Below are 13935 nucleotides of genomic sequence, written 5' to 3'. Positions count from 1 at the left end.
GTGACTTTGCATTTTTATTCCAATACGTTGAATACGACTAGGGTCGATCGAGCCAAGAAGTAGTTCCATCAGAATCTATGATTGAATAACTCTAGTCATTTTGTTGGAATAATTTACATTATCGTAGAAAAAGAGCATTTCAACAACCACTTCTATGAAAGTTTCACCGTATGAAAAGATCAAAAGGGGGATCTCACATGTTCATTTTTTTAAATTGCTTATTCTTTTGAGAAAAGTTAATTATATAACATATTTATTATATTGTTGACTTTAAGTACTGTGTTTGTTTGTACTGAATTGGATTTTAAATTAATATCGTTAGTACGCCTAGAATGGTAACGGTATGGAAACAATTTGAGTAGTCTATGCTTGTATGACCCTGGCTTTTTCGTATAAATAATCAACAATAACCTAAAATTTAAAACAAAAACAATTCAACGAAAGTATTTTCCCTGATCGAATGGCGTTAAGGCCGTGTCCGGGTAGCCACACTGGTTCACTCATTTCTATAGGACACCACCGAAAGAGTGTCCGAATCTGCTAGTATGTACGTCCGACAGAGACCATTTTGAATTGCGTATGTAACGTAAAGCTGCACATATTTGAAATGCTTTTAAACAGATAATAACACTGCGCGCTTATGAATCTTTTTAGAAACGAGTGGAAGATTTTCTTGAAAGTAAGTTTGTTATTGTGCATAGTAAAATGTGTATAATGTTATTGTAATAACGCTTATTTTTAAATGTTGATATGTTCTGTTACATTTCAACACGCGACATCGAGGTCAGCAAAATTCAAAATGGCGTAAGTTGGAACCAGAGTTTTCCTGAACATGTCCTTTGTTTTGAAGACACCGGTCGAACATTCAAAGCTTTGGCCTATGCTCATTTATCGTTTGAGAAATGTTTAAATTCATATTCAAATACATTGACAAGATTTAGCCGAAACCCACTTTTGTTCGAAACATGACATCATTATGGAGTCAATCGTTCCATGCTTCATTAATGTTGATGAAAATGAAAAAGAAAAATAGGCAACCGATACACCGATTTATCATCTGAAAGTTACCTTTAAATATAAGCGGTAAGAAATGTTGTAGAGAAACTTGTTTGGTACAGTGGGTACATGTATCGGAGAGGAATCACTTTATTTCTAGCGCCTGGTAGATTGTGCTATACATTATGTTACCAATAAATATGTAAAAAGGCGACAACCAATTGGCCAACACATATGCCAAACAACCATGTTTAACAATCATTTCACATTTTGTCGTTTCTTTCGGGCTAAATCCCGCGTGTCATTAGCAACAAGATGTACTATCAGGTACTAAAGGGTTTCGTAACGTCTAAGTAATTCATCAAAAAACATAACAACTTATAACTTTAGTTCTACATTCTGTAGAAAAAAGTAAATATATATATTCGTTTATATTTATATATTCGCCTTCTTTGTATTATGAAATCGGTATGGACAGTTTGATTCAGACAAAGCATAATAGAAAAATAAATTTTATTAACATTTAAAACAATCTTGCCAATGAAATAAATGAGCATTGCAAACGCGAATCAACAAAACCATTTTACAACAGCAATGATACAATTGCATATTCACATCGCTTGTAGTTTCGATGTGGAGGTATGCATATTTTCAGAATTACATTTTACACAAAACACGTTTATATTGATATTTTGTTTACCAAAACAAAGTGGAAAGTAACAACTAATTCCTGAACAAGTTAACATCAATTTTAAATTCACTCTGTTTTGAATTGTTGAAACTATATTGTCATTGGGATTGAAAGCATTAAAGACAAATCAAAATATGTGGGGATCGGAAGGTAAATACTCATAATAAAAGCACTAAAATAACAAATACGCTGTCCAATTTGGAATTATGGCTTACAACTTAAACAACTTTTACAACTTCTTTTTAATTGATTTGACTAACAAGTGAATCACTCTTCAACTCATAACCGTTAATAACGGAGAGTCTCATTGCATATCAATACAGGAAAATTATCTTAAATGGCCGAAAGTGTAAAATTCGTGAATCCCAACCCGATTGCAAGGTACTCTAAGGTTGGGATAAACCTATCTTATCCGAGCGACCATTGAAGATGCATTTGCTCCCACCTCTGTTAAACAAAATATAGTATAAATATATTATTTTATATTTACGGGTACTTTTATCTTTTCCCATGGGAAAGATAAGGATTTTCCTCATGACCAAATGACCAAATGTTCGGATCTCAATTTCGGTGGTGGTGGTGGTGGTGGTGGTGGTGTGTGTGTGTTTGTGTGTGTGTGGGGGGGATTATACAGAGAATACAGGGTTTGTGCCGTGCGTGGATGCTGGAAGATTATCTGGCAAGGCGGAGGAATTTATCGCCGTCGCTTAAATACCCGATAAATGCCCTAGTCGAGCCAGATAAACATTCTCCATCCACGGCACTAACCTAGTATTCTTTTTATCCTGTTATGTTGTTAACTAAACACGATATAATTACCTTAAAATTATCAAGTTTCTTTTAAAAAAGGGGAACAACTATTTTTACGCATGTTGACATCGGCACGCAATCTACCCGAATCGAAAAGTGCCCCCAAATTAGTTCTCAAAACTGTTCAATTCCATTCAATACTTTTTAGTCAAAGTAATTCCACAAGTCAAAGACTACACAGATTAATTGTTCAAGATCACGTGTGTTTACAACAACTGTCACTTGTTGAATGGATTTATTTTATGTTTATATTAAAGGATAACGGTTTGAGGTTCAAATCTGCACCGGCAAAGAGTTAATTCATTTCTGTTGTAAGTAAGATATTATCATTCACCACAGAAATATAATATAATATCTTTGAATGGAGTTTTCAGCACTGGCGGGTGGGATAAGTGAATCATGTAGATTTTCTGACCAATTGTCGTTGCCAAAATCATAATACTGCATAGTGATGGAATTTTCAGGGGTATTTTATGCTGGTTTTGTTGTTGGCGGACTATTAATAAGATTCTGATGCATTATTTGCACTTTTCCTCTGACATTTCAGAATAGAAAAGAAATCCGTTTTGCGGTCAGGTGACCAACAGACTATTGATAAACATCACATGGTACACTGTCCTAATAAACTAAATTTTACACGGCATCTTTTTATTAAACCGATTTTTATGCGAGTGACAGGATAAATTCACTATGTCACGCACGAATTATAAACCCGTGTTTATTGATATGGAATGATCTTCAACCTTTACTTATTTAAATACTGTTAAGGAAATACACCTGCAAAGTATTTATCATTTACCTCTACATAACTTAACATTTGCTTATGTTGACATAGTACGGGTTTTAAAAGCTTATTACACAAACACTTAAATTAAGTGAACAGAACAACAACCTGACATTATATACATAAATACTTTATGTATTATATTTTGTGTCAGATTTGCTTAATGAAATTATTAAATCGTTTAGTGATGTTTGTTTACGCATAAAACACCACATTTTAAGGAAATGCATTATGCTTGGAACTCTACACAGATTCACTCTGTTAATGTAAATTAAACGTGTATTTTTTTGTGATAAATATTGCATAGATTTTAATATTTATATCGAGATTGGCCTTTCCATCCACGTATGTGTTTTATTTATTAGATTACTTTATTTTTTTCTTCATAAATTCTAATTTTGATTCTAATGGCAAATGAAAACATACATACGAAAAAAGCTCAGTTGAAATTTGGATGTTCCAAATGTTAAACAAAACAAACTGAAACTCCAGTCACAGTTTTTTATGGAGAAGGTGATATTGACCCCGATGTTTTCACTGTTAGCGATCTGATATCGTGTGTATAATTGTCTTGTAAAGCAAGGTGTGATCAAGGCAGGTGTTGAGATGTCCCTCCACTACATGCCTCCTGGTAATCAAGGCAGGTGTTGAGATGTTCCCCCTACATGCCTCCTGGTAATCAAGGCAGGTGTTGAGATGTTCCCCTTATATGCATCCTGGTTGCTGAATAGTCTGGTGATCTGGTAAGCACACAGTATATCACACTATTGACAGGGGTTGTTGTAGGGAGACTTTTATGTTGTGTCATCATTTGTAAATACGAGATAATTATTACAAAAAGTCAAATGCATATGTTTCAGGTCATATGCATAAAATAAAAGAGGGACACAAGAGGAATGTAGAAGAACTTTGAGATATCTGTGTGACCTGCTTTACTGCTGACATGTGGGACAGTCCCATCGGACAACTCTTCGTACTCTACAAAGAACAAGATCGTGTCAGTGTGCATAAATGTATATTAATGAAAACATGTGGACTTTGCTTAAATGAAATAATATATGTAAATCCAAAACAATTTTACATTGTAAATGACACAAACATTTGTTCTTTGAGCAAATTTATTGTATACATAAGACATGCTTTTGATGATCAGCTTATAAAAAAAACAATATTAAAAAAGCATTCTTTGTTTCCACCAACATCTCCAAACATATCGGGTAGGTTGGTAGGCATAAATTTTTTACTATATCTTTCAGGGTATATCATTATTGCAAACATAAATCAATACAAACCGAACAAATCTTAACTTTTCCATCAAATAAATTTATTTATTTAGGATTTTTTTTTAAAAAAAAACCACACAACCTATATCGATGTAGGGTCAGGATGAAAAAAGGTCGTCCGGATAAGTAGAAACAAAGATGTTTAAGGCCTAATATGATGGCCCACTAAATCATTTAAAACATATTTACCTCTTTTGACATTGAATGTTTTTGCTGCAAAAGAGAAAGAAGCTTTCAGCAAAAATGGTATCATCTTGCCATTCAAAATATATGTTGAATTATAATCAAATACAATTGCTCCGGATAGTTTTAAACTTTAATATATTTCTTTATTCTATAAACAAACTGATTAATGTCAACGTTCGTAAATGTCCAGCGCGAACAGTGGAATTGTCGAAAGGGCGGCACTGGGGTAACTGACGGTATGGGACGAAACATCTGATCGCTAAAGGGGCACTTACCATTTAATACGTCCACTTTGAAATCGGTAGCTTGTAGACTAGACGATCTACATATGTATGTCCCCGTGTCCCCCATATACGCATTAAATATGACCAGCGTACTGACAATTGTGTTGGTGGAGTAGGATATTTTCTTGTCAATCTTTACATCTTTTCGTAATTTTGTTGTCACTTTATTGCCTGCAAAAGCAATATATTTACTTGTTTCATTTCATTTATTCTAAATGTTGTTTGTACACATCTCTAACACAGTTATTATATGTCAAGTAAGTGAATGCGAATATATTCTTCGTTTTTCGATTGATAAACAACGGACTTTAAATACTCAGAAGATCATAGCACCATTAACAAGACTACCAGTGTAATGATTTGTTTTGACAAACAAGTATAATAAAAAATGAAATAAATAGGAAAACAACAACAGCGAGCATAGTAAGAAAATGTGGGCAATTTACCATTTTTGAACCAGTCTAGTACGTCTGGAGGAGCTACTGTACCCGACGCATTACAACTCAAAAATATTCTACCTCCAAACTCCACAAAACGTGTCCCAGTTATAGATATCTCTGTTAAGAAAAAAAATTGAGACTAAATATTGTGAGCGTGTCTTATTCTGATATCATAGGTTAAACAACAACAACAGCATCAACTTTATTACGATTTAAAATCACAACAACAGATAGGCTTCAATCAATATTACCAAATAGAAACACACGTTAAAAATCGAGGGGTAAATGTTAAACAGATGCTAAGATAAATCAAATGAAGAGGAAGACAGAACTGTTCGCACTCAACCTTTAACAACAGAAAAATCATGACGAGGACAATGCAAATTAATAGGTAACACTCACGTTAGATATCAGTATTACAAATTTCAAGTAATAAAGATGGCCTGTATGTAATTGCCTTTCCCAAACGATAAAATATATTACTATTTCCATTTATACACGAACATATTAAATGAATATTATGCATAGCTTTATACAACCAAATAGAACTTAAAGGTCACTGTATAAGTACGCATACTTTTAAAAAGAGACATTGTTTTTATATTACATAACAAACAGAACATAACATATGCGCCAATGACTCGATTAATGTAATACAACATGCAAGTGGTTGAAAGAGATACTTTGTCGTCTTAACGTTGTACGTAAGTCATTCAAACGAGTTATTAATTCGTTTAAACGAGATACGGTAGTTATTCTAACGAAATAAAAATAATACGTATGTCACATCTAGTTGCTCTCATAATTACAATGATTTACAAGCGATGAAATAAGCAACTAAGGGTATGTACAATACTTTGGATTAAAGATATTGATATTGTAGTAATTGAGATTTGTTAACAGATGGACGTACCTGGCTTTAAATGTCCATCCCTGTCTGAAAATAAACATAAAGTAAAACAGTTAAATATACCTTTATTTAAATAAAAAAAGAAGATTATCTTATAATAAACCAAATTTAAGCAGTGTACCCATTGATCATAGCTAAGTACGTTCGCCATTTGTTGGTCCCAAATGAAAACTCAACTTTGCCATTGCATCGTCATCGAAATTAATATAATGTATAGGACAAATAGTATACACATGTAATATGTAGGTCACAATTTAACCTAGGGTTTGTATAAGGACCTACATATACATCCACTGTACTTACCTAGTATTAAATTTATCTCGTTACTTTGTTTATAAAAACACGATAAATTACCTTAAAATTAACAAGAACGTTTTAAAAAAGGGGGACAACTGTGTTTCCCTGTTGACGATAGCACACTCGTTTTCAATTTTAAATGCGCCCCCAAAAATAGTTCTCAAAATTGTTCAATTGTATTAAATACGTCAAAGTAATTGCATTTTAATATGTCAATATCAATTTAAAGCATATATACAAAAGCTTTTACAAGTGCATAATCGTTGATCATTCACCAAACATTATCCTAACATGAAACACTTATTCCGCAAGTCTAATACTACGCAGGTCATGGTTGAAGATCACGAGTGTTGACAAACAGTCGCTACATGTTCAATGGACTTAATTCATTTCGATATTTAAGAATAAAGTGTTGGATGTTTAGAACCGCACATGCAATAAAGAATTTATTTCTGTTGTAAGTGAGATTTTGTCATTCACCGCAGATATGGAATTAATTATCGTTGAAAGCTGCACACTTTTCAACATTGATGGGTAGGTGCACATGTATATTTCTGGCCGATTGTCTTTGTCAGTGTTATCATAACATACAGTGATTGAACTTTCTGGGCGAGGGATTGTTGTGGTTGGTTGTTGGTGGACTATTGAAATGATATTGATGCATTCTTTGTGCTTTTTCTCTGACATTTCAGAAGAGAAAAGAAGTCCAGTTTCGCGGTCACATGACCATCCTACACCAACTATCCTAAGGCCTAAAAAAAATACATGTGTTTCCGGTGACCCGATCGACCCTATTTTTTCCTCGCCGACCCTAATTTTTTTAGACATAAAAGTAAAAACAATCGTCATTTCTTTCTTTGTTTGTCTGTCTCTGTCTCCTGAGTATAGACTTACATTCCTGATTATGTATTACCGAGACGCTTTGTCAACAGGGAAACAAAATGGCGAAGTTCGGCGATCCCTGTCCGATATCTTCAAATTGACAAACGCATGTTTATGGTCCAAACACGTGGTTGTTCACAGGAGACACATTTTGCTGTTTTTATAATGAAAATATTTAGGATAAAGTTCGCGGTGTTATTTATCCATGTCCAAAATAAAACTTACTTTTTTAACATTAGGCTTTGCGTATATCATGCAGGCTTCTTACGATTAGGCTTTGCGAATTCATGCAGGCTTCACTGCGAGGTTCCCATTTCATTAATCGTTACATTAATTTATCCACAGTTATCAATGGTTATTTATTTCGCCTAATTTAAATCCCATGAACTGAAATCCAAACAAAATCCCTGCGAAAGTATAATAACACATTTATAGGAATGTGTCGGCTGCAGATCAAACGGTAGAATTTGTGACGTCAGAGCACGAGCGGTAATATGATCAAAGGCGCGTGGCTATGGTTTGTATTTAATTAAATCGGTCAATCGGATACCGTATAATACCGTTTGATTGCAAGGATTTCGTCTAGGCTGGTAAGAAAATACCATACGATCGAAAAAATATACTCATCAATAATCGTCGTCTGGGTATCTGAAAACAATGACCAAAGTGTTTGAATTCACTACGAATATGAATGATAGTTTGATTGTTACGAGAATAATGATAAATTATAAAGAATAAATTATAAATAATGAAATAAGATACGTAAAATAAATCTATATCCGCGTTTACTTGTTCAATTATTAACCTACCTCCACATAAGGGAGGTCACAGTTGACAAGAAAATCGGCGATTTTCGTCAAGCAAATGAACAAATTTAGTTGATAAATAACTGTTTCGTTAGAACATCATCATAGATTTGTAGAAATTGAAGAGCTTAATTTGTTCTAAAAACCGATCGCGTCTTAGTATCGAGTATTGTATACAAAAAAACACCAAATTTCATGGGCAAAATTGGCGGGAAAATACGGTAGTCGAAGGTAAGGAAATGATTTCAGACATTAACCAATGCTGTTTTTTTCTGACTTTTTGTTAATTATGGAAGGCTTAGGTATAACATTTTTTATATAATTGATCTGATGCAACAGAATTTTGCATGAAATCGAAACTGTAAAAAAAAAAATCCCGACCGACCGACCCTATTTTTTTCGCCATGTAACCGGAAACAAAGGTTTTGTTTTTTTTGGCCTAATAAACTAAAATTTAAACGGCATCTTGTTATTGGACCGATTTATATGCAAGTGACAGGATAAAAATATACTCAATTTAATATAATTCTTTATTCTTTTTGCAACACGGTCAAACAATTTAACCTACATAAGAAGATATCGTTCATATTTCTCCACACGGTTAAGTCTGATGAGTAACTAAGAGTATATGTTACGAAAGATTCAAACACTTGATATTTTGTTTTTAGACTAAGCCTTCTGACACGTAAAAGAAAATTATTTGCTTTTAGGTGTTCCCACATATGAATAAAATCTTTGCATTTAATGCCCGTGGCAATTCGACACAGTTGGCAGATACATAATGATACCCACAATGTACAGCATAGTCTGGTCGTATTTCCACAAATCTTTGTCTTTCGTTTAAACCTTAAAACGCCGTCTGAAGACCATAAGCTTAATTCATCAATGTCTCCTCTAACAAACCCCATTTGTCACAGTATTTTGTAAGATATGTCCTCACCTCTTCTGGCATTTCAGCAAATGTTGTCATGTCGTCCGCATAAAACCATTACATATGAAGTATGCCATTTCGATGTAAATCACTAGCTAAACTTGCATCAAGATATATATCTCGATCTCCAATAACATGGACCAAAACATTGGCGAACATACTATCCCTTTGAATCAGGCCAGCTTATATCTCTTAATATTCGTATCAGTTAAAATGCCGAACCTTTGCCCACACAAAAGTGAACATAGATCTGTGTTCAAAATCTTTTCACGAATATCTAATGTATGCATATAAAACCACAAAGCACGCCGGCTGGCGCTGTCAAAACAGTTTTTCATGCAGTCGTTTTCCATTGTTTGACATGAAATTTTGTCATATATATTCGATGTGCAAGTTATTTCCCTATTGTTGATAGCATTTCAGTAATATTCCCTTTTATACATTGGATCCATCAATTTAGTGGGGAATACTATATAGGTCTGTCATGTGGAACGATACAATGTCACACGTGACAAGTAAATACTCATCAATCTTATAATGTAGTCGAATGTCGCTGCTCCCCCACGCATTTATTTTCTTATAGTATTATTTATTTCTTGAACAGTTATTTTCCCGTCAAGCTCCTCAATAATACGATAATTTATCGGTAAGACCGTGCCGCAAAAAGATTTATAAAAGTACTCTCTTGATTTGATAAATTTAAACATAGTTTATCATGATTAAATTTTACACCATTGCCTTTGAAACTCCCCAAACTCACAATTTATCAAAACAAACCTAATTAGTCTTAAATCTGTTTTAAATCAATTATGATCGTTTGAGGAATTTGGGCCTGGGGAATTAAACCAATTTCCCCGAGTTCTCAATCGTACGGTTACCTAAGAACACAGTGTCTGTGTCTGAAGTTTCTGTCAAGACACAAATTACAGAATATACACTGAGAAACCCAAACACGCAAAACAAGTACTTCGAAACCAAAAATGACAGGCACATGTCGGTTACAATTTGGGGTCACTCAAAAATATGTTTTGGCTTCGATATTGCCTGTGTACAGAATTATCAAGTTAAATCACGTTTATAGCGCCTACAGCCTTTCAAAGTTTTCAGCGCTTTTATAAAAGTCTCTCAATGTATATAGTCAACCACAATGCAAATACTCATATATTGTATGTATTATGTGGTACACATTCCAAATACCTTAAAATAGATCAAAACAAATCCTGCTTGTAAAAGATAAGAACAAGCTTTAAGACATACCAATGACATGTAACGTGATATTTCTTCGCAACAGTTTCTCCATGCTACTAATCTGACACTCGTATGTTCCAGCATCAAACATCTGTACATTTTTTATCAGCAGGTTCCACTCGTCACGATGGGCAACATGATTCAGTTTGAACCGGTTTATTTCCACAAACTGGGCCAGGCCAACTGTTATAGGGACATTGTACGGTTGCTTACGCCATATAACCTTAAATAGAATGAAGGTGTAAATAACAAACCATCATATTTTCCGTTCCCCAATCTTAATCATTTAGGTACGTCTCTTCTAGTATTGTATTTTAAACAGAAGTATCTAACTAAAGTAGTGTCTACCATTTTAGGCAGAAGTGACAAAATGTCAATAGGTTTATCTTCTGCCGATACAAGAACAAATAATTCATAAGACTAACATTTACCTATGAATGAGTTATGATTTTGCAGACTCAACAAAAAGTCGTACCGTTTTAGTGCCAAGGTTTTCTACAGAGCAGGAAAGGATTGCAAGGCTGCCTTTCTCGTAGGTAACATTTGTAGGTGTGGGGTAGAATTTCGGAGCAGACGGCCTTTTTGGTATTCCTGAAAACAGACACACTCTTTGAAATAAATGGAGCTGCACCCCTAGGATAAAAATTCAAGAACATACCGTTAACTTTAGAACTCGCTTACATTTAGTATAACTATTCTAGAAATAACCACCTAGTCTTTGGACATCCGTTCAAAGAACTTTAAAAGTTCTTGAATATTGGTAAAAGAACTTGAGTAGTACTCAAACTATGGTTCAAGAAAAGAACACTATTGAAGTGTGAGTCAATTTCAGTACTTGGCGGTTAGTTCAAGAAGAGTTATTCAAATTCTAATAGAGTACTAGAAACTAATAAAGGTCCAGATCTTTGGTTCAATAACATCCAGTTATCAACATATAATAGGTTGAATATGAGTTCTGGAGAGCTGATATTTATGGTTATGTCTGTGAATAAGGCTTGTAGAGCTATCATTACATGTCATTATTATCAACAATTGCTTTTGTCATGTACATAAAAGCAACTTATATTATCATTCTTCCTTTTAGGTAATAAGAATATCCTGAAATGTATCATTTACGACTTATCGTCTTATTGAATCAAAAACTGAGACATTTCGCTTCGTTGATAATCATTGAACTCACTTAAGAAAGCATACCATTTGGTCCCCTGTGATATATGCCATTTTTATGAAGCAGGAAAATACTTTTGGGAACGAATTTACTTCGCAGATAATAGAGGGATCTTAGACAATTGTCAATAATGACAAATTACTGTTCTTTACTTCAGGGAAAGGTTAGTAATATACATGATTTGTTTCCATATTTGCCGAAAAAAAATGTTTTTCTTTTCGAGAAAATGGCCTGTTTAACGAAAGTAAAAATGTGTAATATAAGAAGTGATTTTGCACACATTTCATAGCACAACCGCTGTTAATCTGATGAACCCCAACAATATTACCATATTTCTATCTCAATTCACACACTTTTGTCAAGCTTTCTACTTTTGTGATGGACGCCAATGGAAAAAAATCTAAATATTTCAAATTCCTTTTGATCGAAAGCCTTACTAAATAATGCATTTATGCAAAACATTAATAACTGAAAACAAGATTGTTAACGTATGTTTAATAGCAAAAAGGCATATCTATCAAATGATTGGTGAATGCTAAAAGATTTACTGTGATCTACTATAGGCTGATAAGGTAGAAATACCATGCTTTCTTTCAAATTAAACTCGGTATCCGTCATCTCAACCATTGTTCATGCCATTCATTAATCCTTTTTGGAAAAATAAAAACTATCTTTTTAAATGTGGTAAATCTTATTTGGAAGTAAGAGTGCATCTTTAAAATTACAAATATTTGTTTATAAATTCTCAACCATCGAAAAGGGCAATAATGTTCGCGTTGATTTTTCTGGTAAACAACCCTTTTGTACATTTAAAGTCTGAATAGTGTCAGTAGTAGATACTTAATACATTTAACAAGGGGCAAATTATATTGATTTGGCTGTCGTTGTCCGACGTTGTGTAGTCTGACATTGGTTTCATGAAGATACAATCTGTTTTGGTGTAGATCCCTCAACAAAACTATAACTATGCTTGTTAATCCTTGTCTGTATAATGTTCCATATTTTGCTAAATCGATGGCATTCGAAGCGATCAAGAAACAGTAAATTATCTTGTTCAAGGGCAAAAACGTTTAATGTTATTTTCATCTCAAAACATGCGACTGGGTAATCAAGTTCTCTTCTCGTGTCAGCGGAAAGGTCTTTGTAAAAATATCAATATGTCAATTCACAAGAAACTGTTGTTCAATAGTCAAATCTATGTCGCTCATACAATATTTTATCTTAGAAATGATATAGCAGATGTCTCCGATTAACGCCGGTACAGAAGTAATCGAACACATCATCATTATAACGACTGAAAAAAGAAAACAAACACACATACAAATACAATTTGTTTTTAAGACGTAAACTGTAACTTGGATAGTTCTAATTATTGACGGACGTTTTGACATTTATGTGCTGCTTTGTATAATTATAATTTGTGTTGCTAATAAACAAACAATACATGAAAATGTTAATGTACATAGGCTGCCCTGTCGAGGTTGTATAACTTTTTTTTTACTTTTTTTAATTGAATGGTTACCAGGTAACATCGGTGCAAGGTACAAGATACAAAATACAAGAATCTTTATTTAAAGTCGGGTATGTGTTTACAAGAAACATAAGCTCAATGAGCTATTTTCCGATATGCCGCAAAAAAGACCTTAAACAATTACTTTCGCTTCTATGGTTGGCCCTGCATTTTCATGAAATTCATTGTATTAACTGTCAATACTGCTACAACTTTAAGGACAGCGTTATTATCCTATACCTCTCGCAATTCTAATTAGATTGGTCTGAGACGTCATCGGCTATTCCGGCCAGTTGAACCATGAGTGTACATTTTTACGCATAAGTTCGACGATACTAAATTAAAATTATTTAGTAGAGGCCGGAGTTAACTATAACATGATATTATATATTTTTCAGGTATGTTTATTTTACTATAAAGTCTTCATTTGTACAAGTAGTTCAAGAAGCTTGTACAGTAAATGGACATTTCGTTTAAATGAAAATGTAGTTCATTCACCTTATGCATGAACATTGACTATTGTTTAGTTGCATTTGGTTATGTTAAAATATAACATTGTATTAAAAAGCACAAATTGTTTTCTGCACATTGCGTTGAGTTAACATTACATTTTGAATGTTACCAGTTGTTTAGGGCCGTTTTTGAGTTTAAGTCGAAGTCCCTTCTCAGATTTGAAATGTATTCGAACAACCGACAAGTACAGAGATCT

At 33.6% G+C, this 13935-nt stretch overlaps 1 pseudogene; it reads right to left on the bottom strand.

The window, feature by feature from the left end:
- Nucleotides 1-4042: 4042 nt before the first annotated feature.
- Nucleotides 4043-13935, bottom strand: part of LOC128226242 (uncharacterized) — a 183461-nt pseudogene continuing 173568 nt past the window's right edge.

The sequence above is a fragment of the Mya arenaria genome, chromosome 3, assembly GCF_026914265.1.
Source record: "Mya arenaria isolate MELC-2E11 chromosome 3, ASM2691426v1".
Taxonomy (NCBI): Eukaryota; Metazoa; Mollusca; class Bivalvia; order Myida; family Myidae; genus Mya; species Mya arenaria.
The sequence above is the reverse complement of the archived record's forward strand: the minus strand, read 5'-3'. Positions and strand labels throughout refer to the sequence as shown.